The sequence below is a fragment of the Ptychodera flava genome, chromosome 14 (assembly GCF_041260155.1).
Source record: "Ptychodera flava strain L36383 chromosome 14, AS_Pfla_20210202, whole genome shotgun sequence".
Taxonomy (NCBI): domain Eukaryota; kingdom Metazoa; phylum Hemichordata; class Enteropneusta; family Ptychoderidae; genus Ptychodera; species Ptychodera flava.
In genome coordinates this window covers 24,890,772-24,916,875 of record NC_091941.1, presented here as the reverse complement: position 1 = coordinate 24,916,875, position 26,104 = coordinate 24,890,772, and the positions used below count along the sequence as shown (strand labels likewise).

The window sequence follows — 26,104 nt, the reverse complement described above, 5'->3', positions numbered from 1 at the left end:
CTCAGAGCCCATTATCAATGGAAAATGATATCATTGCCTAACCCGACTTGCCACCTCCAGCAAACTAACAATGGAAGCTGGATGAAAACACATTCATACCCATAGTAAGCATGCTTCCTCCTTTCCCTGAAGCTGTTGTGCATGTGATCAGATGTTCTTGTAAACAAATATATACAACACAAATATCTGCTCTTGCAAGACGAGTGCAATGACATCACATGTGTCACTGTGAGACTGATGAAATTATTGTCCGAACTGTTCACCTCCTATAAGTGACACTTTTGTTGATGATTTTGATAATGATTAACAACTTAAGCACGAAAATCTTCTGGGGTTTTTTAAAGTCACTCATGCAGAGTTATCAAAGTTTTGAAGTTGCTGTGTGATCGTATTACTTTTATAACAAAACTTTCTTCAGATTAGAGATTATGGCATTAAAAGTCATTGACCTTTGACAGGAAATGTTAGACATCTGACTTCCTGAGAATGTTGTATAAGTTTTATGAATCTGAAATTGTATACAAGATAATCATTGTGATGTTTTAAGATATGGAAGGCATTTCTACGAAAATTAGAAAGAAATTTCATACTGACCTTCAATTGACCTTTGGTAAAGTAGTTCTATATATTTTTAATACAATAACCGTGTTTTTTCCAAAAAACCTCAATGTTAATGATTGTAAGGAATAATTCACATCAAAATGCGTGTTTCCAAAGGTAATATGGTTGCAAACTGGCCATAAAATCTTTTCATGGCTAAGAAAAAACGATTTTTGTCGATTTTAAGGAAATGACCTTGAAATGACCTTCAGAGTTGTCAGAAAAAATGCCAACAATTTTTTTTGAAAAACTTGGCCCTTAAGTAAATCGATGAGCTAGGTTGGCAAAAATCTTCACTCAAAACACACGGAATGACAATTGACCCCGGACTATATATTAGCAACGTCGCTGCCAATATCAAATACACATCTTTCATGCTTGTTTTGGCGCCACACGAACCTTCCTGTTTTGACTGTGGCATCTTTTTGAGCAAAAAACACCAAGTTGAACATGAGTTACACATGTCCTATAACGTCATCGAGCGCCATGTTGACTCCGTCCCTCCAGACTTTGGCGAGTGTGTATAGAAAGCAGTTATTTCTTGGAAAAGAAGCAGGGGCAAATTTGATAAGCGAATAAGGTCAGTGGCGCGTGGGAATCAAGTCAATGCCATGATTTCGGATGGCCGCACTTATCTCGTATTGCCTCGTAAAATCACACGTGAAGAACCTTGAACACCTCTGAGGACGGTTGTCAAGGAGGCCTAGACAACTGTTTAAAAGTCAAGTGCCGCGTGTCGGCTCGCTTCCACTCAGATTCAATTCACCCCTGATTAATTTTCACACCCGTAAACTCGGAATTTATTCATCTGCGTGCAGATGATAGAGGAGCTGAGATGAGCGTGATCGAGCCCGCGTTATGACAGCTATTTCGGCTCTTTTATCATTTTTCGAAAGGGGATTAAGAGATTTTCTCCCCTGCTGTAATTTCGCGAAAAAACACGTCATTCAAAAGATACAAGGGTGATGGCCATAAAAAGTCGAGCGACTGAATACGGCACACACAGTGACGTCAAACTGCATTTTGTATGGCCCCGGCACAAACGTACTACCTGCAGGTATGTTAAGTCACGCTAGCGCTGCATTCAAATTGCAACATTTTGCTGGTAGAATACTGGATTTTTGTTCTTCAGAGTTGAGGAGCGTGACAGTTTAGCACAGAATTCGACCAAACTGGCTAGTTCGTGATCATAAATCCAAGGTGGTTAGGTCATGTAGGGGTAACCAAATTGAACAATCCCTTATGCCCCTACTCCAATACGGTTCAGTCATGGCCGATATTCTATTTTTTATGGATTTATATCTATACCTGAAAAATACCTAGGCCTTGTCAGTTTGTATTTCCGATGGGTGCCGGGCAGGGCGGAATCTGCTTATCAAGGTAGCAGGTCTCGGACACTGAAATGGCGATGCAACGCAACTGAACCGCCTGTGGTTTGTGTACGGTTTGCAGATAGGGGAGGGGGTTGGTGATTGATTATTGCCTCATCTGTAGAAGGCAAAACATTAGGTTCATGTCAATGAAATCCTAATAATTCAAAATTTGATCTCTCATCCCAGAATACTTTAAATATTTCGAAACTGCTGAACTGAACAGCTGACACTCTTTTCAAAATACGTTAAAATCTCGCAGTTTTGAAAGTGGAAGACATTTTTCACGCGTTCATGAACTACGTTGAATTTTTTTCTCTCTCTCACTCATTCTCTCATGACCTTCAAGCAAATTATGTCATATCATTCATAATTGGATGTGAAATTGACGATACAAATTGCAAAATAGTAATGTCAATGGTTTAATTTGGGCTCTTGCAAAATCATTGTGCATGCCGATGACGTCACACTTGAAACCCTATCTTTACTCTTAAGCTGAAACAAATCGGCCAAATCAAATGAAAACAGTCACTGTCCTTTGACCGTCGGCGTCCGGGGACGACACCCCCCCCCCCACACACATCCCATTTTGAGCGAGTGGAGTTTCTTTCATGACGGAGTCTGTGCACAGGATCACAGTCCCCGAGATGGATGGTACTACAGGAACGAGGGCTTAGTCGGTGTTAAACCGTAAAAAAATCAAAATGTAAAACATCACCATCCACTGGGTTTCAGTCGCTCTGCAAGATCCTTTAAGAGCCACAAATCTCTGTTTGTGATTTTGCGTGTAGGTAGACAGTACACGGTGATCGTGTGATTGTGTATATCCTACGTGACAAATTTGCTGACTAATCACGCAACCTTCTAGGCACTCCGGCCATGAATTCTGAATGCGGGACGATTATGCCATATTGAAAAGAAAATACGTCCTTCCGTATAAACTGACAGGTAGACCAAACAGAGAACGACCTCTCCTTCAAAGGATGATCTTAGAAGAAGAGACTTGCTCGGATTTCAAACAGCTTTGCACGCGTAAAAAAATCCACTGCCCGCCAACTTCAAAGGTATGAGTGGCAGTTGTCGATCGAGGTGCGGTTTCAGCTACACTTTGGCTCTCTCCTGCACAGCATATACATAAAAGGAAGTTTGCTTCTGTCAGGGAAAGTACATTCGTTCGATGCCTTTTCAAGTTGCCATTTGATTAGATCTCTTTGAATATCCAACAAAGGGGAAATTTCGTTCCGATTAATATGTAGCTGAATTTGACTGCCGAGCGCGCGTCTAATCGCCGTCTGGTCGTCCAGACTTCGCGTTCGCGAAGTATGTCACCTGCGGGATATGGGCAGGCAGGGGAGGAGGTTAGACAGTACATCGTATGTCATGTCTCGTCGCCACAAATTGTAAAACGACCAATACTGTGACACACCGCTGAAAATCAAGTGATTGAAATATCTTTGTATCCCGTACTTTTATCGGTCGAGAGTTGCTAGGCGATAAATTGTCCTACCCGCAATGGACAGAGCACCAGTGGCCAGGCGTCGTGTTATTCCGGTCAACTTTGCAGACTCAACTCTCCGAGTCTGTCTAGGATGTTGCCAGAACGCAAAGTAAATAAAATCGCACTTCATTTCTCTCCAAGTGAAAATAATAACCCTCTCATGGTTTCGAAAGTATGGCTGGTGGACCGACGTGCGAACTAACGATCCAAGAAACTCGCTCTCTATGAATGCAGAAAGATTACTCACTCGATGCAGCTCAGCTCGTATCTGTCATCTCCGCGCCCTACGCACAACGTGATGTATAACCAGCGAATTTACAATTTGCCAGGCGCACGTCACGGACTTCTTGGGCAACGCACTTTTCCTTGCCGAAAACAAAACTGACCTGACGCCATGTTTATATTCGGAAATCCGTTACCAACAGCCCTTCTCGGAAGACCGATCACTGCATCTGCTGCCTTCGTCTTCATGCAAATATTGCCTCTGACGATCGTATCCCCATTAACCTCGACAGGCATTCCGCGCATGCGCCGGAGGGGAAAAATCAATACAAGGTACAGAAGGGACGTTCGGCTTCGTAAATTTCCCTAATGTTTCAATTATATAGATTCAGCTGCATTTTTTTGTTACACGAGGTTAACAAGAAGCAGTCAGCTTGTGACACACGGAGCGATGCGTGCTGTAAATACCGTGAAATAAAGCTATATTTATAGTCGCTGTGCAACTGAACTGGACTCGAGCGGCGTGCGGGCCTACACGTAGTATCGAATACCGGAAGCAAGACTTGTGTAGGAATCGCCTGGATGGAAACCCGTGCTCTGCAGATGGCGAATGTCAGAGTTTAAAAAGTTTAAGAAAATAATTCTCAGAGCATTGTGTAATATTAGCTATACAGCGGAGCAAGATGGCAAAGGAATAAAATGGTAGGGAGGGGGAGCGGAGGAAGCAATTCTTTGTTGGGGGATACCTACTTTCTGGTGGTGATCATTGATTTACGAGAAAAATGTAAATAAATGAATAAATTAATACATGAATAAATTTTTATAAATTTAGATAATTAAAATAGGAAGGAATATATCAAAAAAAAGTGAAAAATATTATATTTAAAGCCCCACTATCTCTAACGTTCGGCAATTTTCTCAGTATTGTGTTTTGTCTATTATCTCCAGCTGCCTGTTGAATTCCCTGCCGCATGATGACATACCAACAGTCGCTTGTGGTTCGATACGCGGCGAGGGCCACTGTAACCATTAGAAAGGGAGGAAAAGTGGAAACAAGAATTTTCTTTTCTTACAACAGCTGAGGTACATTTGAAAGCAGCGGTGAGTGATTGGCCATCTACGGTCAGTCCGCGATTGCCAGGAACATTTAAATTCGAGTATGCTTATTGTGCCAAGTGTGCACGACAGCTGTTTTTAGAGAGGGTCCCCGCGGAAATGGTAACCCCAAAACGCACAGAAGATTAATTTTGACGCAAAGAGGATAGCAGGTATGAATTTGGAGATGTAGTGGAAGCCAACGATGCTAGTTTATTGGATAAATTGTGTCTTTTTTGCGAACAAGGAAATTATCCGCCTCTGAACTCTGCGGTTTGTGTATCGGAGGCCATTCTGTTTCCAAACTCCGTCTCTTTGTAATTGCTTACGGCCACCCTCGCCTTGGCCACCACTAGCGACCGTGGACATAGCCCTACACAACCTATAAGTGTTCAATCATCATTATTATCAAAAATTTAACTCATGTCTAGACTGGAATCTAGTTGTCAACTATAACAACGGCCGTTACACAGAAACCAGCTTTGTTGGGAAACAAAATAAGGGGAATGTTTGTTTTTTTTTTTTTTTTGCGGTACTCCAGTTACCTTCATAGCGTATGGATCTCGGAGGCTAAGGAGAGTCTACTTTCGCAGAAGCAGGAACTCCTGGATTCCCTGAACTGCATGGGATATCGAAGTAATCTACGTTATGTTAGAAGTACATGGGCCGGCCTTGGTCTGATGGTGAATAAGATGAACTCTATCTGATCACAAACTAAAAGGCCTTTTTCAGGGCTACCACATCCTCCAAAAAGAGATCATCCATCGAATAATGTTCACATGGTCTATATCTTCTCTCTGACTGCCACACAGAAAGCTGTGTTTGTTCACATGTCCTACACGCGGACTGGTACCTGCGTTCTAATCCGGCGCGTTAAACTGTTTTCGTGTCTCACACTTTTTGCTACTTTCTACGATCCGCGACTTGTGTTAAGTCTTGTCTGATTGGCTGAATTACCGATACTGCAATCTGTACATTGAGGAGAAAACTTAGGCTTTCGTATTTATTTCTAGCTTATCATATGGGTCTAAAAGGTTTCGTCGTCCAATCTCGGGGATGAGAGAGAGAGAGAGAGAGAGAGAGAGAGAGAGAGAGAGAGAGAGAGAGAGAGAGAGAGAGAGAGAGAGAGAGAGAGAGAGAGAGAGAGAGAGTTCATCAGAAGATAGATTTGATGTGCCATGACTGATGGTCAAAACAGCCCCCTCTTTCGATTTAAAAAAAAACTGCCTCAACAACGCAGCGCACTAACCATTGAAAATATTAACAGTTTTTTTTGAAATGTATAAATAAATTAAACTGAGAGAAAACAAGGAACAAACTTACTTCACCTGCTGCCATACCAAAAAATAAACGTGCTCAATAACATACAGTGCATGCCACACATAAACTGAAATGGGAAAAACGGAGGATAAAGATGACTGAAATGGAACCGTGAAGCCATCACAAATGTTGGCATTACCAGGGAATATCAATACGATGTGAATACAGGAGTTAACCTTTCGCTTGCGTCGCCGTAACTAATTGGAATGGTGGATCTGGCCAAAACATGACGATTCTGATGATTGTCAGACAGATTTGAATATACAATTTGAATATTAATATAATTCCCAATACTTAATGTGTATAGTCAGCTAAGTGAACAAACCTAACCAATCGCAATCTAACTTCATGGTTTTTTTCAGTACATGCTTATTGACTTTATTTTCTCCCCAATTACATAACTTTAACTGCTTGCAGGCATTTTTCTTGGGTAATATAAAATCCAGGCTCGGCGTTTCCGCCAGTTGAACTAGCAAGGGCGGCTGAGAACTCACTCGGTGCCACTTTTGCATTTGATTAACATGGATTCGTTGATGTCCCGGCATTTGAAATAATTCGGCAATGGACCAATAAAAAAACTCAGTATACAACGGCGAAGCGTTCCTGTTGGCCGAGGCGCACTCATGAGTAGACAAAGGATAAACGACAAAAAAACCTCGCACCGGAATTTAGGCAAGAAACGCGACGTCCAGAAACAGCTGGCATTGTACTATCAGTAAAATCGACGGCAACAACTACCAAATTGCCTGAAAGATACCATATACCGTTGTTTCATCATAATCTCTCTCTCTCTCTCTCTCTCTCTCTCTCTCTCTCTCTCTCTCTCTCTCTCTCTCTCTCTCTCTAATTATCTAAAATGGCGAAACGGCCCACAGACGTTCCAAGTGAGCGACCGCCATCGGTTCACACTGCACGTTTACCGATTAATTATCTCGATTTTTAGATTTAATTGCATGAGTTTGTCAATCGCTTTTGACACACGGTCACACCAGTCCTTTCAAATAATGTACACGAATGTGTTAACACCATAATTATACATTGGAGGGAGCGGGAACTAGCGCAATTATTGAGTGACCATACAGAACAGATGGCTGCGGGACTTTACCAAAATAATTTATCCAAAATAGCCCAAATTATACAACAAGAGCGAACAATGATAGCACACGCATTAATTGGAATATGATGGCAAGGGGGAGAGGGTCACCGTACAGTACTATTTTTAGGAAATTGGACCCCAATTTATGTGCACTTCGTCCTATACACAGCGACGGGTTCTCCTCTTATGCACCGACGTAATTACAGTTTTGGAAGCCCCCATAGCATGCTTGTTGATTTGCTTCAAGATTGGAAGGTCTAGGAGATAGCATTGATCGTCTAAAGTGGCTCGGCAGGAAAACCTGATATGGCTCAAAATAATTGCGCTGCCGGAGAATCAAACATCACTTGGCAATTTCGCTTGCCGACCAGTCCACAGGGAAGAAAAAACAAAATTGCCTGAAGTTGGTCGGTCACACGTGCAAGCTCAATGTCAAGGTCATATTACGACGTGCTGCTGCTTTCATTCCGGCGATGTTTTATCACACGCGGCTTGGAGCAATGGTAAAAACTTTCGACCTTGCGTGCCGTGTACATCAGACAGATGTGAAAGTCTGCTTTGCTAGCCAAGTCGGGGGGTGGGGGGGGTGGGAGGGGCATGAGATATCTGCAGTCACAGAAAAAATATTACGGACACGCGCACACGCGGTTTAAAACTTTATCGAATGGCGATTTAATGTAAACGTAGGATGCATGTTTTAGGGACAGTATTCCGTATGGACTCCCTATTCTGTTACCATGCCAAACGGAAAGGAAACTGTTGCCACAGCAACGCGTTGATGAAGTTGCCGGAAGCAAACTCAAGCATCTAGCACCGTAACTTTATTTGTGTACGACTGATATTTTGGCAAGTATTGATGGTGCTTCCCGCGATACGAGGCTTTGCAACAACGATATCACTTCAGCTTTAATAACACCAAAAACGCAAACATCGAGCAAATTACTCTTTCAAATTACGAGTGTGTAATCGCAATCGTGTTTCCCGGCTTAAAACACAGATGCTGTTCAGTTTGTCACCATAGCAACAAATCGAACTGTCGAAGAATGTAACTGAGTGTCGGTCTATAAAGTCTGCAATATGGCGTTTTATTTGAGATGAATTTGCCTTCTTTTCTCTATAAGCGTTTGTTCGGGATCATATTATTTAATAATCGCCGGAGCATAGACAAGTTGATGAATATCAAGTGTTCCCTTTTAAAGGTAGCGCTGACTTTAGCACGATATGTCTGACGTTTCTCAGAGAGAGAGAGAGAGAGAGAGAGAGAGAGAGAGAGAGAGAGAGAGAGAGAGAGAGAGAGAGAGAGAGAGAGAGAGAGAGAGAGAGAGAGAGAGAGAGAGAGAGAGAGAGAGAGAGAGAGAGAGAGAGAGGTGGGTGGGGAGAAATGGCGTTTCCATCAGACGAACTAACGGTGAGGGAAGTACACACAACACGTTTGCGGTTTCCCGATACGCGATTGCAGAGTTCATACTTTATCAAGAGGTCCATAATGAGTAGTATTGCCCGCCACTACTGTGAGGACAGGGTCAATGGTTCGCATGCAGCCACTGGCAGTTCTGAGACCGATACAGTTGAATAGAGTGTGGGGGCCCTTTGCCGTACTAACACGTTAGAATTATGAAAAGCTCATGACTTACATACCTATATACACACCTAAATTGATATTAAATTCTCACTCAATCAACAGTCGGCGTTTCAAGCGCTCAAGTCGAATCCTGCACGGATTCCGTTTCATCACGCGCGTTACGTGGAAAGCGCTTTTTTTTTCTCGCGCTGTCAAATGCAGACTTTTGTCAAATCAAATTTGGCAGCCAGGGGTCAGGGGTTAAAATGGCTTCTTTAGTGTTTTGAATTCATTATTAAAGCTCCGCGTAGCCACTAATAAATATTCCATTTGCAGGGAAATACGCACAATTAAGTTGGACAGTTTGAGCGATTTGTTCTTCTTTTACTTAAGTAAAAATGAGGGGGGGGGGAAAGAAACCAATCCTACCGTTGAATATTGGGGAATGGTAAGCAAACAAGGTATTCATAGCACGGAAAACTACCCTGCTTCTTAATCTAGCTTTGAGCAATTCAATTTGGATGAAACGTGCGCCTCGTGCATGAGTATGGCATTGAAACAATCATATTGCATCTTGCCTGAACACAACTTGCTTATTCCATTTTAAATGCTATTTAGTCATGTTTCAGAATACGGGGCGAGTATTTTAGTGATGTAAAACCCAGACTGTAGAATTCCTCAACTCGATTCTTATAACTACATATCCGTAGGTAGATTCATATAGACATACATCCACCCACCCATCCATCCATCCATCCATCCATCCATTCCTATCTACCTACCTACACTGTACATACATCATGTATGTATGTATGTATGTATGTATGTATGTATGTATGTATGTATGTATGTATGTATGTATGTATGTATGTATGTATGTATGTATGTATGTATGTATGTAATAGGAAGGTAGGTAGGTAGGTAGGTAGGTATAGGTAGAATGTGTCAGCAATATGGAAATACGCCACATCTGCCAGGGTAAAAGTGTAGTATTGGGGCATGGAAATACATCAGACATGACATGTCATTTGTAAATTAAATAAAATCTGTCAGAAGGACTATTTAGTCGGTACCCTTCAATGACATTTCGTTAAATTACATTCTCAGGAAAACATGATATCCATGCGTGGCGTAACCTTCCATAGACAATTTCACACTCTGTGGTCACCTATTTACAATCACAGTAACGAAATTGCTAGCGCATAAAACAACCTTTCCCTTTCTGCAGAGCAGCTATAAACGCGCCAAATTGGTATACTATCAGTGAAGAGTTCCCAAGACGCCACTGAATTGACCCATAAATCCTCAGCGAGATTAAATAAACTAAATCAGGAGATGTATTTTATCGAGGGTTCGGGTCTAAGTTCACTGTCGATGATTGAAGGATGACAGGGAATAGTTGGCAGAGCTTTTCTAGCGTATGGCTGATTGGCTTACGGAGGACGTATACTGCGAAGGGCTGGGGAGTGAATGGGCGAGATGCATGCGTGCACCAGACATGTACTATGTATGCATGTATGTATGTATGTATGTATGTATGTATGTATGTATGTATGTATGTATGTATGTATGTATGTATGTATGTATGTATGTATGTATGTATGTATGTATGTATGTATGTATGTATGTATGTATGTATGTACGTACGTACGTACGTACGTACGTATGTATGTATGTATGTATGTATGTATGTATGTATGTATGTATGTATGTACCTATGGACGTGAGTTTACCAGTAAGGTGGGAGGAGACCGCATGAACACGCTGAACTGATGTAGCACTCGCTTTCAAATTTTAAGTAAACATTTTTATATGGCCTGAAGCGAGAAAGGATGTCTAGTGTTCGCGTTTGCTTTCATGCTAGACTTCATCCATCTAGTGGACCTCGCAACAACGCAGGCTTGTATAGAAAATTCAATTTTACACTTGTCCATATGTCAGTGGATTAATCGACGCATTACACGATTATGACTGTTACTGTCTGCCTGAGGAAGTGAAGCCTATATAGGCAGTACGCGCCAGACATCAGATGTAAATCTGGTAAAATGATGACTTATTTGAAGCTGTCTTCGGGAGGTGGGCGTTGCAGTGTAAAACAATTCATGAAAGAAATACATAGCCCTTGGGCATTTAGAAATAACGCGATCATGTCGGGAACAATTTTCTCGTAAGTAAAATTTTAAATGCGTTATATGCGTATACACTGATCACAACTCTATACATGAGATGATCTCTGCATTACTACTGAGTAACGGAGAGATGTTACACAGTGCCACTTGGAATTATTTGTTCTTACTTTATGTATGGGGGTGGGGAAGAAATACGGAACCACTTTAATTGGAGAACTGTCTGATTTGAAATCCGACCTGACATATATATTTCGAAAACGATACGCTCTCCAAACCTATTCATTTTGTAAAGTTCATTTAGGAATCATGCCGCGATGTCACCTACGCACAGCGGTGAAACACTCATTGAAATGATCAATGCTGCATAATGAAATAATTTATTAGTGTCAACACTTAGCTACAAAAATGTCAAATTAAAATTTATCATAGTTGTCATTCAATCGGACATGCCTTGTGTGTGAGAGGGAAAAAAGAAAGACAAACACAGAAATTATATTATTAATCAGTCAATTATTTTGCGAAGAAAGTGAAAAAATATTGGTCTCATTCATAGGCCTTTGGACTTGAGAACGCCGGTCTCCAATCATCACTTCACTTATTTTTTTAATGTTAAAATAGTTTCTTTTAATTGCCGATTTCGACAGCTCACACGTGCCAAGTGTATTGTTTTGCTCGTCCACTTGTCAATCAAACTGTTGTTACTGTCAACAATTTTGGGGGGAAATTTGATCTCGGCACGAAAAGCCTCTTTTGTGGCTATTTGACTTGGCGCTGCTGATTGACTGAATAAACTGACAAGTGTCAAATTATACGTGGATCAACGACTTTCAATTAAATATACACAATTTGCGTATAGAATTAATCGTATCAAGAGTACAGCTGCACCACATAACGTGTCCTAGAAATGTGTTGTTGCTGTAATAATGATGATGACGATGATAATTATTATTATTATTACAAATAACAACAACAACAACAACAATAATAATAATAATAATAATAATAATAATAATAAATAATAATAATAATATTGATTTTTTAAATGTTAATTTTAATCATATTATTGTTATCATCATCGTTGTGGTAGTTACTATTTTGCTGTTAAATAAAAAAATGAATAAAAATATGAACGAATGATAAAAGATAAACACAATATACGCGAGCACCTACTAGACAAACAAACTTGATACTGGCGATAAAATGATACAAAACTTACTTTTGAAATGCTATGTTATGTTTTTGAACGTTACTATTTCAGTGTATAATTTAGATGCAATATACGTGTTTGTCAGGACTATCGCAGACCTCATTCGCCTGTTCTATGGCAAAATTGGAAAATCTATAATTGTCGTGTGCTTACGCAATATGACAGCGTCTTTCAGAATATGGCTAGAATCACGAAGACAATTTTACAAAACCTATACTGTATCTCGTTTTAGTGTTTTACATTATCCAAAACATGACTATTACGCCACAATATAGCAACCCAACATTTCTAAAAATACATACATCATAAGCGGAACGATATTGCGTTTTTTTTCTTTTCTAATGTTCTCCTGAGAAAGGTGTAAAGATCACTTTCAATTTCTGTTCTCTATTTAGCACATCAATTATTTTCAGAGATACAATTATGGATTTTTAAATTGGTAGTGACTGTCTCTAATAGCCATGGAAACCCTTTGTGGAAGCGTCATGAAATAATTTAATCAGTGCTTGAAATACAGATGGATATTTTGCGCCCATATTTTCATTTGCTGCGGTAATAAAAAATGCTATAAATTACGTGTGCGTCAGTAGTCAATAAAATGCAAGAATTATCGTCCTGCTCATTGAAAAATAATTGGCGCTGCCGATTTCGATGTAAACACTACGCCTTGACAAGCTCCTGAGTGGTGCCATGCAACTACGGAAAAACATGCCACTTCGGAAAAAGTTATTTCAACTTAGACTTCAAGAAATGCTTGTTTGGTCCGCCGGGTTCGGTTCCGATGAAAAAACAATCTGTTCCAGTGTTTTAATTTTTTTAAAGAAATATTATTAGTTTTGAAGGGAGTCCATCGATTTCATCGTGAAGGCCAAAGGAGTAATAGACCATACAGCTTCCCGCCCGATAGTGAGATCTGAAACTCTTGGAAAATGGATTTCGGATACCTTTTGGAAAGCGGGAAAAGATACGACCGACCGTTCAACCTTTAAGTCGCAAAACTTTACCTGCAATGGTTAGACTATTCTATAGGAGAAAAGAAGAATGAGATCTGTGACCCTTGAGGATATTTGCCATAATTGAGCGTATAACTCTGCAAATGCCGTGCTATTATTCATGATTTTCATCAATTTGACCCAAGATAGGGGTGTACAAAGTTTCTGAATCATAGTATTGAATGGGTCCTACTACAGCTTAGCTGTATAATAATCAGTGCAAGTTATCTTTTGGAAATTGGTCTGAAATGGGGCGGGGGTCATGGTTTTGTGCTGCGCTCCCCCCACCCCCGCATACGTACATCATAAGACATATACCCCCAGGGTGTGAGCGTTCAATATGAGATTCTGATTCAATGCTGTTTTGAGAAGTCTATCAGTCGCTGTCGTCACCGTAGGGGCTTTGGCGATCAGAACACGCAATCAGTCCTTGAAATCCGGTAACATTACAAAACAAAAGTTAAAAAGGAGGAAGTTATTGATACTATAGTTATCTTATAATAATCCAATGAGGAGCAAGACGAATGAAATGGTACACGCGCATGACTCCACAACGACCCTTAGTAATGGATAGATACGGATTATGAGAGACGATCTCTATCCAATATATTCAAAAGATAATTAAACTCAGTCTCTATATACTCGTTTTGTCTATTCACAAAATCACCCCGCCCACCTGAAGCGGTGAACACCGGGTGTGTTTTTGATACGCGACATGAATCGGTAATCTGAGCTAAGAAAATACGAGTCGACAAATATTTGTGCAATACAACACTGGCGATGAAAAAAGGCCTGTTTGCCATAACAACCTGTGTGATTTGTAGGTTTTACAACAAATTTTCTACTTGACACGGCATGAATAACGACCCAGCCAATTCGCCAACGCAATCACTGTTTTTTCCCAGTATTGCAGTCTAGAGTAATAATTTTGTGATCTACGTGACTTGAAGATCGATTTGTCGGTGTTACGAGATGGTTCCGACCATCTTCGATGGAATGAACTTCTCATGCTAGGCCACGTTGAAGTCTCGATGCCAAACTTGACGATTACGACAGAGAAAATCGTATTCACGCACAGAGTGAAGTAACGCCTTTACGGGTTGTCCTAGCCAGCCAGGCGGCCCTCGCCCGGAATCAGAGAGACGGGGCTTAATCTGTATTCAGGAGGAGAGAGTAGCATTTTTCGAAGACAAATTTGATTTACTCGTTTGTGAGCCAACGGCTCATGGTAGTCATTTAATATCGATTGGTTAATCATGTAACAGCGGGCGTCCCTGGCGCTCTCAAATTCATTTATTGAAATCTGCTAGGAGAGTATGTCAACGAGACTGTTAACAACACGCTAAGTTACTTACTTACTCCGGGGGACTCCTCGCTAACTTCTGATACCGAAGAGTGTTCGCACTTCGCGTTTATTCCAGAAATTACTTATCGCGTGATTCGAAAGAGCGTCACCAACTGCGAACAGTAAGAATAAATCTGTCGGCAAGCCTTCGCCCATTGACAGTTGTGAACATGCACGTTGAATCGGAATGTAAATATGTCTTTTGAAATTCAATTTCAAGTTATCGTATCCGAAGTACATTTGATTTCTAGGCAAACCGAAATTATAGTTCGCGCCAAATCTATATTTTTTTGCCCGGCGGACATAATTCGCAATGGAGCACCCTAAAAGAACCAGATATGAACTGAATATGCTCACGTGTTTTACAACAGGTTCATTAATAGTAGTACGCTTCACAGAACAATAAGATATATGTTATCACTAAATGAAGCAGGTTTTTTCAACATCGCACAGTACTCTCAGATTTTAATCACTAATTACAAAACTTTATTTAATATGCAAATGAGCTGTTAATTAACTTGACACTGCTCAATGCTTCATGGGACAATTAGATATCCATCAGATCAACATTTGTAGCACGTTTTATTTAATTTAATGCAGTAATTTTAGAGTAATGTCACTAATTACAAAGTTCATTAAATATGCAAATAATCCCTATGTTAACTTGACACTGTTCATGATTCATAGCAAAATTAAATATTTATCAAATCAATATCTGTAGCACGTTTCACAAAATTTGGTGCCGTAATTTCAGAGCTATATACCTAATTACAAGGTTTATTAAATATGCAAATGAACCCTTCATTAACTTTACACTACTAAATGCTTTACAACACAGTTAGATATCTGTCAGATCAGTATATGCAGCAGTTTTCATCACATTTGATGCAGTTATTTCGGAGTTATATGACTAATTATAAAACTTCATGAAATATGCAAATGAGCTAATTATTAACTTGACACTGTTCAATGCTTCTCAGTACAATTATATATTTATCAGATCAATATCTGTAGCAAGTTTCATCAAATTTAACGCTGTAATTTTGGAGTAATATCACTAATTACAAAGTTCATTAAATATGCAAATAAACCCTTAATTAACTTCACACAAGTAAATGCTCTACACCACAATTAGATATCTGTCCGATCAGTATCTGCAACAGATTTCATCACATTTGGTGCAGTTATTTTGGAGTTATATCACTAATTACAAAACTTCATAAAATATGCAAATGACCTATTTGTTACTTGACACTGCCAAATGCTTCTCAGTACAATTAGATATTTATCAAAACAATATCTGTACCCAATTTCAAAGACTTGGGTGCCGTAATTTCAGAATTATATACCTAATTACAAGTTCATTAAATATGCAAATGAACCCTTAATTAATTTAACACTACTTAATGCTTTACACTACAGTTAGATATCAGTCGGATCATATCTGCAGCAGAGTTCATCACATTTGGTGAAGTTATATCGGAGTTATATGACTAATTACAAAACTTCATAAAATATGCAAATGACCTATTTATTAACTTGACACTGCCCAATGCTTCTAAGTATAATTAGATATATATCAGATCAATATTTGTTGCAAGTATCATCAAGTTTGGTGCAGTAATTTCAGAGTTATCTCACTAATAACAAAAGTTCATTAAATATGCAAATGAGAAGGTAATTGACATGACACTCACAGCATCATCATAATGTTCTGAGATTGTCATCTGTGAAAAGTTTCATGAAATTTTGTGCAGTATTTCTTGATATATGTCTACACTGTCATTACCGTCTCCATAGGGAAACCATTGTAAGAAAAAAACGATATTGCATAACTTCATTAATATGCAAGCCACACTAACCAAAATCTAATCAGTTCTTGCAAGTAGCATATGCTACCTGTCTACCAAATCTGACTTGAATCCGTTCAGGCGTTTTTGAGTTATCGTGTAAACAGACAGACAGACACACACACACACACACACACACTAACACACACACACACACACACACGGACAGACAGACAGACATCGCTATGACAATAGCCCACGTGTTTACACACGTGAGCTAAAAATGGCCAACATTGTCGAATTATTTCATGAATTAATACCAAATTCGTTGACTCTATCTCGGAGCCATGTCTAAAAATACTACACATAACTTGCCAAAAATCAAAGAATGTCAATGACACGGGTGTGAGTGAGGGTTCGGAGAATTAGATTTTTTAATGGACAAAAAATCACGTCTTGAACATAAGCAAGTCGGGTCGCGATACTTCAAACTCTATACCCTTTCCCCGATTGAAAGTTTGAAAGAACCCTTCTAGAATTGCCTCTATAGCTTTGACAACCCTAGACAGTCTTTTTACATAAACTTCAAGAATAAGCAGAGGAATCCTTTCCACGCATATCAGTACAAACATGAGGACCACCCTACTGATTAACCGAGACTTGGTTTGTGGCCCTACTGACAACCATATATTACTGGACCGAGTGACGCTTTAAGTATTATGATGGATCTGCTGTCGTATATGGTGTTGAAAAGTTCCCACTGCATGTTTTAAGACTAGCCGCCACTCTTCGGCGACACGTATACAGCAAAGTTAACACAACATTGTGTGTATATATTCTTTCCCCTTCTAAATTGAAAAAAAAATATTTGCCGCCAGATTTAGAGGATCGCCGCGGCTTTGCGATCTATGAAATTCAGTGCACAAGTGGGTGAGGCGTTTTTTAATTTGCTCATGCAAGGGCCTCGTCCATTACGAACGACAGAATCTCGCGTTGGGGCTACACTGTCAAACCTTTCTCCCCTCCCCGCCATTTCTTCGACTGAAAGCGATTCGAGTTATTTCATCAGGTAGTAAAGCGTTTAATAAGCCAGGGTCACAAAGAACAGTCTTTGCGAGACGTCGAATGACTGATGCAAATTTAAACACTGTAACTTTAAGAAGTATTCAAATTCAACAAGCCACGACAATTTACAATATAAAAAGTCGAGGACCTATTCCTGGGCAACTGTAAGAGCGCAACGGTTTTACTGTCGAGTTCATCCAGGGACGGGCCGCCGCAGCCGAATCTGACGCGAAGCATTTTCTCGTACCTCCGTGTCCCTAGCTTGTGATCATTCGTAATATATCATATTTAGAGCTGCGTGGATTCTGTAACCATGGGCTCTAAGTTGTCTTTTACATTCTCTCTTTCCATGATGGAGGAAGAAAGGAGACGCTATAAAGTGGTCCGTCTCAACACCCCTCCTCCTTGTGGGTATCATGCGTGCGCTGTCGCTTGTGCCGGACATATGACACCCCTTTGACCGTCAATGGTTCAGTCTTGCCCCCAACCCCTCGACAAGAGACTGCCAGTCAAGTGTCGTGTCTGATATTCGATTGCCTGGCACCGATAATCAGGTAACTTGGCCAGGGTAGTAGAAAAAAAAAAGCCCACTGAAGTCATCTACAACAACAATGCCGCGACACTACTGCAAGGTTTCCGCGAAAACAACACAGATGCATTCACAAGGAATGCGTATTTCCACTCAAAAGCATTAAGCTGCGAACCTGCCGGGCCACCGTCTGCCAGATGAAGAAAAGACGCGTTTTTATCTGTAATTGGTTGTCGGAATTTGACTTCTGACGCATTGAACTCACTAAAAGGAGAGCAAAGGAAACGTTTAACCCTGACTATTCGCGACGTCGACTTTCTTTCGTGTTAAAAGTACAGTCTCTCCACGCAAGGAGACTTTCATTGTGCTACGTATGTGTATAAATCACCCTAGCGGCTATCGCTGAGGCTACATATGCACGTGCTCGAATACGCACGATTGGCAAATCCATGATGGTCGATCTGAGCGTTGGGGGGGAGAGAGAGAGAGAGAGAGAGAGAGAGAGAGAGAGAGAGAGAGAGAGAGAGAGAGAGAGAGAGAGAGAGAGAGAGAGAGAGAGAGAGAGATAACATGACAGATAGACAGGCAGGCAGGCAGACAGATAGACGGGGAAAGAAAGAAGAGGGATTTTAAGAGGCAGAGATCGAAGAAGATTGCAAATGCTACTCAGTTCAATCTGCGCATGCTCAAAATTTATGATCGTGGACGAGGGCGACACGCTAGTCTTTGGGGACCTATATGCCATGTCTTGCGTTTTGAAAGTTTAACGTTAACTTAATGGAGATGTCATAAATCTGCAGAAGATGTCACATTGGTAAGTCCTTACAAGAGCAGAGCTCACATTCAAAGCCATTGAATCTTGCGACAATCTCACTACGGTGTGTATATAAGCTTGTGTACGGGAGGTATGCTGCACTTTTAGTACAGTTTGCTGGGAAAGCCTCTGTGAAAACAAAGCTATATAAAATTTCGAATGTTATCCATTATATAGTATTTCAGCTGTTTCAAGATCGTTTTCTACATCTTGTAAGTGGTAAGAGAATTAATCAAGGATGTGATCAGTTCCAACTTACAGTTGGGTGTTCTGACTGAAGATTTCGAATAGGTACATGGGATATGTTTGGTTCAATTCCTTGACACGCGGAATTTAGAGGGTGCTGGGAAAACGCAATTATGTATACGCGTTTTGTTTGTTAATGTGCTGATTATCAAGCAAGCCGATCCAATTCGAAGCCGATTTTCTCAAAAGACGGACTGTGGGAAAATCTAAGAAATCATACTAACTGCTACAGTACTTCCCCGTTTACGCTGAAATCGTCACGAAACGAACATGACGGTTTCGCAGGCTTGCTATTCCAAGAGTCGACACCACTGGCCCACTTTCAAGCTTTACCTTTCTGGAGAAGGTTAATGATCCTGCGTAGGAGAGATGTCAGGAACTCATGATGAGCCTCGGTAGAGTGATTGTACAGTCCTTATAGAAGAAAAACTTTTTTATACCTCATTGTAAATTCATTGACTCAATGATGAATTATGGAACGCGAGGACATAACTACTATCATGACAAAACAGACTTATTTAAAGCAAGAAAAAAATCCTGTTTAGTAATCTTTTACTTTATTCTTTATATGTTTCAATCTGGCTGCTTTCAATTTTCTCGTTAAGCGAGGCTTTGGAGCCTAGTCGAGAAGGTCGTTATACGAACATAAGTGCTGAACTCACGGAAGGCATACCGGAAATCCGTAAGTCACTGGCACCCGCTTTGTGTCGGGAGATACAGGGGAGAAACAAGGACTATATACGTAAGGCGGAAGCCGGTTCTTGTAGGAGCTGTAATCGGTTTCCAAGACTGTCTTGTCAAGGTGTGTTCGCCGTATGGAATACAGACCCTGGCCTAGACCAGGTTAAATGCTCGGTGCTATCCATCGACTTTCATAGTTTGAGGAATTACGTTCTGTATATGAACACATAAAAATCTGTCTTGAAGGATTTAAGAGGAATCGACTACAAATTTAATGGGAAATCGGGAAATAGAGCCTGTGCTGCGCTTGGCGACTTGAAGCTGTAAAGTATACCGCTACTGCAATCTGGTGTTTCCGTGCGAGTCGTGCATGCAGTTAACGATGTTCATACGTTCGTTGCCGGACATGGACGGCCGCGATTTGCAATCCCTATACATAGTTCAAGGGATGAAAGGATGAGCATTTCAGCTTCCTAGCACGCATGTCACAGTGTATCGTCAGCGCGTGATTGTGTTTTTTTAAAACTAAACAATCAATTTTCAGCCTGGGCATTCCAAGTAAATCAAGGGTAATAGGGACATTCAAAGGGTCATGCCGTCGGCCTGTAAATGACACCCAATGGCAACAAAGTTCAAAATCTGTGTTACGCTCAAAGTCGGACAGAGATTAAATTTAAACAGTAATGAAGCAAAGTAAGAGCGAGTTACTTGTTCCATGTTACTCATATTGAACAATTGAGCGATGTATCTGCTTTTGAATTGTACTTAACAATGCCCCATTTACTTTAGCTTTTTGTAAATGAGTGTTTGCTCCACTATACTGAAGTTTGTATTCCGCCAATCAGTGCAAGATATATCATATTTGCCGACCACATTCATGGCAAATTGTGCTGCGACCCGAAAAGTGTGAGGAAGTTGACCGGCGATGTGTGTTACTTGTCAGTTTGAGAGAAGGCCGAGTCGAGGGTAACTGTTACATTCCAAAACACTTTCACTTGATAACTAACAAATTTATTTTTGCTACATCATTATTATGCAACCCTCTATGCCGCTTGCAGATAAAATCCTCTAATATTATTGAAAAAAATCTATAAAGAAGCCATATCAATTACCTTACGTGGAGAGTATACAGATCATATATACATATACATATATATATATATATATATATATATATATATATATATATATATATACATCTATGCAAATTGATATATAAATATTCAACTTCGTTAATTCATATAGATCATGTATTAATATATATATATATATATATATACATATGCAAATATACATAATATACATATGTGTATGTTACTGTATGTGTCTATGTCACGTTAGAGTCTATACACAAACGTTATTTCCTTTCATGTAGCCTCAAGATCATCTAGTTTATTACTCGTCGCATGCACAATTTGCTAATGGCTGACATATCAGATGCCCTTGTATTACCCCTATTTGTAACAATCAACCCTATTTGTAACAAAATTTAATTTTCAAAAAAACTTTGCCATATATGTTGAAATATTAATGAAATATGCATATTTGTATGTTTGAGGGCAATTTTCTTTTTTTTCCTTGTCAAAACTCATTTTTCCGAAACTGCTTTTGTTACAAATTGGGTTGATTGTTACAAATAGGGGTGACACATGTCAACCCTATTTGTAACAAAACCTAAATTTCAAAGAAACTTGGCCGTATTTGATGAAATCTTGATGAATATACATATAAGTATGTTCGGGGGCAATTTTCTTTGTTTTCCTTGTTGAAACTCATTTGTACGAAAATGCTCGTGAGATTAAATTTCGTTGTGCAGGTTCCTAGGGATAAGAGCCCTACTCGTAAGATATAATCAAGTCGTGCAGATACATGCCTAAGGTTTGTTTCGGGGCAATTTTCACCATTTTCGGTCAAAAATGTTAAAAATCTTGTTTTCTGACCGAAATCATACTAAACCTATATGGGGTTAACTTTTGTTACAAATAGGGTTGATTGTTACAATAGGGTTGACGTGTCAACCCTATTTGTAACAATCAACCCTATTTGTAACAAAAGTTAACCAACTTGAAACAAAACCTAATTTTCTACAAAACTTGGCCGTATTTGATGAAATCTTGATGAAATGTACATATTAGTATGTTTTGGGGCAATTTTTATTTTTTCCTTGTCGAAACTTATTTTTTCCGAAAATGCACGTTAGATTAACTTTCGTTGTGCAGGTTGCCTAGTATAAGAGGCCTACTCGTAACATATTATCGAGTTGTGCAGATACATGCCAAAGGTTTTTTCGGGGCAATTTTCCCCAATTTCGGTCAAAAATGTTAAAAATCTTGTTTTCTGACCGAAATCATACTAAACCTATATGGGGTTAACTTTTGTTACAAATTGGGTTGATTGTTACAAATAGGGTTGACGTGTCAACCCTATTTGTAACAATCAACCCTATTTGTAACAAAATTTAACCAACTTGAAACAAAACCTAATTTTCTAAAAAACTTGGCCGTATTTGATGAAATCTTGATGAAATATACATATTAGTATGTTTTGGGGCAATTTTTATTTTTTCCTTGTCGAAACTCATTTTTTCCGAAAATGCTCGTTAGATTAACTTTCGTTGTGCAGGTTGCCTAGTATAAGAGGCCTACTCGTAAGATATAATCGAGTTGTGCAGATAGGTTTGTTTCGGGGCAATTTTCACCAATTTCGGTCAAAAATGTTAAAAATCTTGTTTTCTGACCGAAATCATACTAAACCTACATTGGGTTAACTTTTGTTACAAATTGGGTTGATTGTTACAAATAGGGTTGACGTGTCAACCCTATTTGTAACAATCAACCCTATTTGTAACAAACTTTAACCCCATATAGGTTTAGTAAGATTTCGGTCAGAAAACAAGATTTTAAACATTTTTGACCGAAATTGGTGAAAATTGGCCCGAAACAAACTTCTGGCATATATCTGCACGACTTGATTATATCTTACGAGTAGGTCTCTTATCCCTAGGAACCTGCACAACAACATTTAATCTAACGAGCATTTTCGGAAAAAAATGAGTTTCGACATGGAAAAAATAAAAATTGCCCCAAACATATAAATATGTATATTTCATCAAGATTTAATCAAATACGGCCAAGTTTCTTTGAAAATATGGTTTTGTTACAAATAGGGTTGAACTTTGTTACAAATAGGGTTAATTGTTACAAATAACCCTATTGTAACAATCAACCCAATTTGTAACAAAAGTTAACCCAATGTAGGTTTAGTATGATTTCGGTCAGAAAACAAGATTTTTAACATCTTTGACCGCAATTGGTGAAAATTGCCCCGAAACAAACCTATATGCACAACTCGATTATATCTTACGAGTAGGCCTCTTATACTAGGCAACCTGCACAACGAAAGTTAATCTAACGAGCATTTTCGGAAAAAATGAGTTTCGACAAGGAAAAATAAAAATTGCCCCAACACATACTAATATGTATATTTCATCAAGATTTCATCAAATACGGCCAAGTTTTTTAGAAAATTAGGTTTTGTTTCAAGTTGGTTAAATTTTGTTACAAATAGGTTGATTGTTACAAATAGGGTTGACACGTCAACCCTATTTGTAACAATCAACCCAATTTGTAACAAAAGTTAACCCAATATAGGTTTAGTATGATTTCGGTCAGAAAACAGATTTTTAACATTTTTGACCGAAATTTGGGAAAATTGCCCCGAAAAAACCTTTGGCATATATCTGCACAACTCGATAATATGTTACGAGTAGGCCTCTTATACTAGGCAACCTGCACAACGAAAGTTAATCTAACGAGCATTTTCGGAAAAAATAAGTTTCGACAAGAAAAAATAAAAATTGCCCAAAACATACTAATATGTATATTTCATCAAGATTTCATCAAATACGGCCAAGTTTTTTAGAAAATTAGGTTTTGTTTCAAGTTGGTATAAATTTTGTTACAAATAGGGTCGATTGTTCCAAATAGGGTTGATTGTTACAAATAGGGTTGACACGTCAACCCTATTTGTAACAATCAACCCAATTTGTAACAAAAGTTAACCAAATATAGGTTTAGTATGATTTCTGTCTGAAAACAAGATTTTGAACTATTTTGACCGAAATTGGTGAAAATTGCCCCGAAAAAACCTATCTGCACAACTGGATTATATCTTACGAATAGGCCTCTTATACTAGGCAACCTGCACAACGAAAGTTAATCTAACGAGCATTTTCGGAAAAAATGAGTTTCGACAAGGAAAAAATAAAAATTGCCCCAAAACATACTAATATGTACATTTCATCAATATTTCATCAAATACGGCCAAGTTTTTTAGAAAATTAGGTTTTGTTTCAAGTTGGTTAACTTTTGTTACAAATAGGGTTGATTGTTACAAATAGGGTTGACACGTCAACCCTATTTGTAACAATCAACCCAATTTGTAACAAAAGTTAACCCCATATAGGTTTAGTATGATTTCGGTCAGAAAACAAGATTTTTAACATTTTTGGCCGAAATTTGGGAAAATTGCCCCGAAAAAACTTTGGCATATATCTGCACAACTCGATAATATGTTACGAGTAGTCCTCTTATACTAGGCAACCTGCACAACGAAAGTTAATCTAACGAGCATTTTCGGAAAAAATAAGTTTCGACAAGGAAAAAATAAAAATTGCCCCAAAACATACTTATATGTATATTTCATCAAGATTTCATCAAATACGGCCAAGTTTTTTAGAAAATTAGGTTTTGTTTCAAGTTGGTTAAATTTTGTTACAAATAGGGTTGATTGTTACAAATAGGGTTGATTGTTACAAATAGGGTTGACACGTCAACCCTATTTGTAACAATCAACCCAATTTGTAACAAAAGTTAACCAAATATAGGTTTAGTATGATTTCTGTCAGAAAACAAGATTTTTAACATTTTTGACCGAAATTGGTGAAAATTGCCCCGAAAAAACCTATCTGCACAACTTGATTATATCTTACGAATAGGCCTCTTATACTAGGCAACCTGCACAACGAAAGTTAATCTAACGAGCATTTTCGGAAAAAATGAGTTTCGACAAGGAAAAAATAAAAATTGCCCCAAAACATACTAATATGTACATTTCATCAAGATTTCATCAAATACGGCCAAATTTTGTAGAAAATTAGGTTTTGTTTCAAGTTGGTTAACTTTTGTTGCAAATAGGGTTGATTGTTACAAATAGAGTTGACACGTCAACCCTATTTGTAACAATCAACCCAATTTGTAACAAAAGTTAACCCCATATAGGTTTAGTATGATTTCGGTCAGAAAACAAGATTTTTAACATTTTTGACCGAAAATGGTGAAAATTGCCCCGAAACAAACCTTTGGCATGTATCTGCACGACTTGATTATATCTTACGAGTAGGGCTCTTATCCCTAGGAACCTGCACAACGAAATTTAATCTCACGAGCATTTTCGTACAAATGAGTTTCAACAAGGAAAACAAAGAAAATTGCCCCCGAACATACTTATATGTATATTTCATCAAGATTTCATCAAATACGGCCAAGTTTCTTTGAAATTTAGGTTTTGTTACAAATAGGGTTGATTGTTACAAATAGGGTTGACATGTGTCACCCCTATTTGTAACAATCAACCCAATTTGTAACAAAAGCAGTTTCGGAAAAATGAGTTTTGACAAGGAAAAAAAAAGAAAATTGCCCTCAAACATACAAATATGCATATTTCATTAATATTTCAACATATATGGCAAAGTTTTTTTGAAAATTAAATTTTGTTACAAATAGGGTTGATTGTTACAAATAGGGGTAATACAACCCTCCTCATAAGCAATCCGAGGGCGGGGTAGACGATAATTAAATATCAATTAACAAACAGTCGCTTTCATGACTATTTTTCTTTCCCTGGTGCAAGCCTGTCGTAAAAAAAACACGGGGGATCCGCCCTTTGATGATGAGCAGTCATGCGTGATCGTCATCAGACGCATCCCTAGTCCTAGTTGTCATCGCCATGTCACTTAAGCGAAAAGAATAACATTCAGCTATGCGAGAGGAGCGAAGAAAAAAAAACAATCTAACAATCGTTCTTCTCCACATACCTGTCGATGACAGACCCTTGCACGAGCGGAAATTTTGAATTGTCTACACGCGGCCTGGCGTCAAAAAGGCAAGATTGAGTTAGACGCCTCGGTTGCGCCATCAATCTGACACCCCGTTCATAGAACAGTCCCTGGCGCGCTCATAGCGACGAAAAGTTACTCTGTGCGATGTGGGGTCAGCTCAGTGTGACAATATTGTCTGCCCTTGCACGGTTGAGATGAGTAAATTACCATCAACAGGTGGTTCTTTTTGTTATTGTTAGATTTTCAATCAGTCATCGACGCGTGTCAAGCGGTATGAGAGGGTTTTGACATTTAGTATAATTTATGGATATGAAATATTAATGACAATAATATAAGTAACGCGTGGGCGTGCTGACAAGAACATAGAATTGTAGAAGTTATTTAGCGGTTAGGAGTTTTATTGCGCTAGATGAAATTGACATGCAG

At 39.0% G+C, this 26,104-nt stretch overlaps 1 protein-coding gene across 7 annotated transcripts in view; it reads right to left on the bottom strand.

Moving 5' to 3' along the window:
- Positions 1–26,104, bottom strand: part of LOC139149883 (muscarinic acetylcholine receptor M1-like) — a 173,555-nt gene that overhangs the window by 9,957 nt on the left and 137,494 nt on the right. Inside the window, exon 1 of one of the 7 annotated variants that reach the window (XM_070721893.1) lies at positions 3,716–3,998. The exons of the other annotated variants lie outside the window; for them this stretch is intronic. The gene's annotated coding sequence lies outside the window, so the exon portion shown is untranslated. Of the gene's footprint in view, positions 1–3,715; positions 3,999–26,104 lie in introns of those variants that run through there. 7 annotated transcript variants of the gene reach the window in all.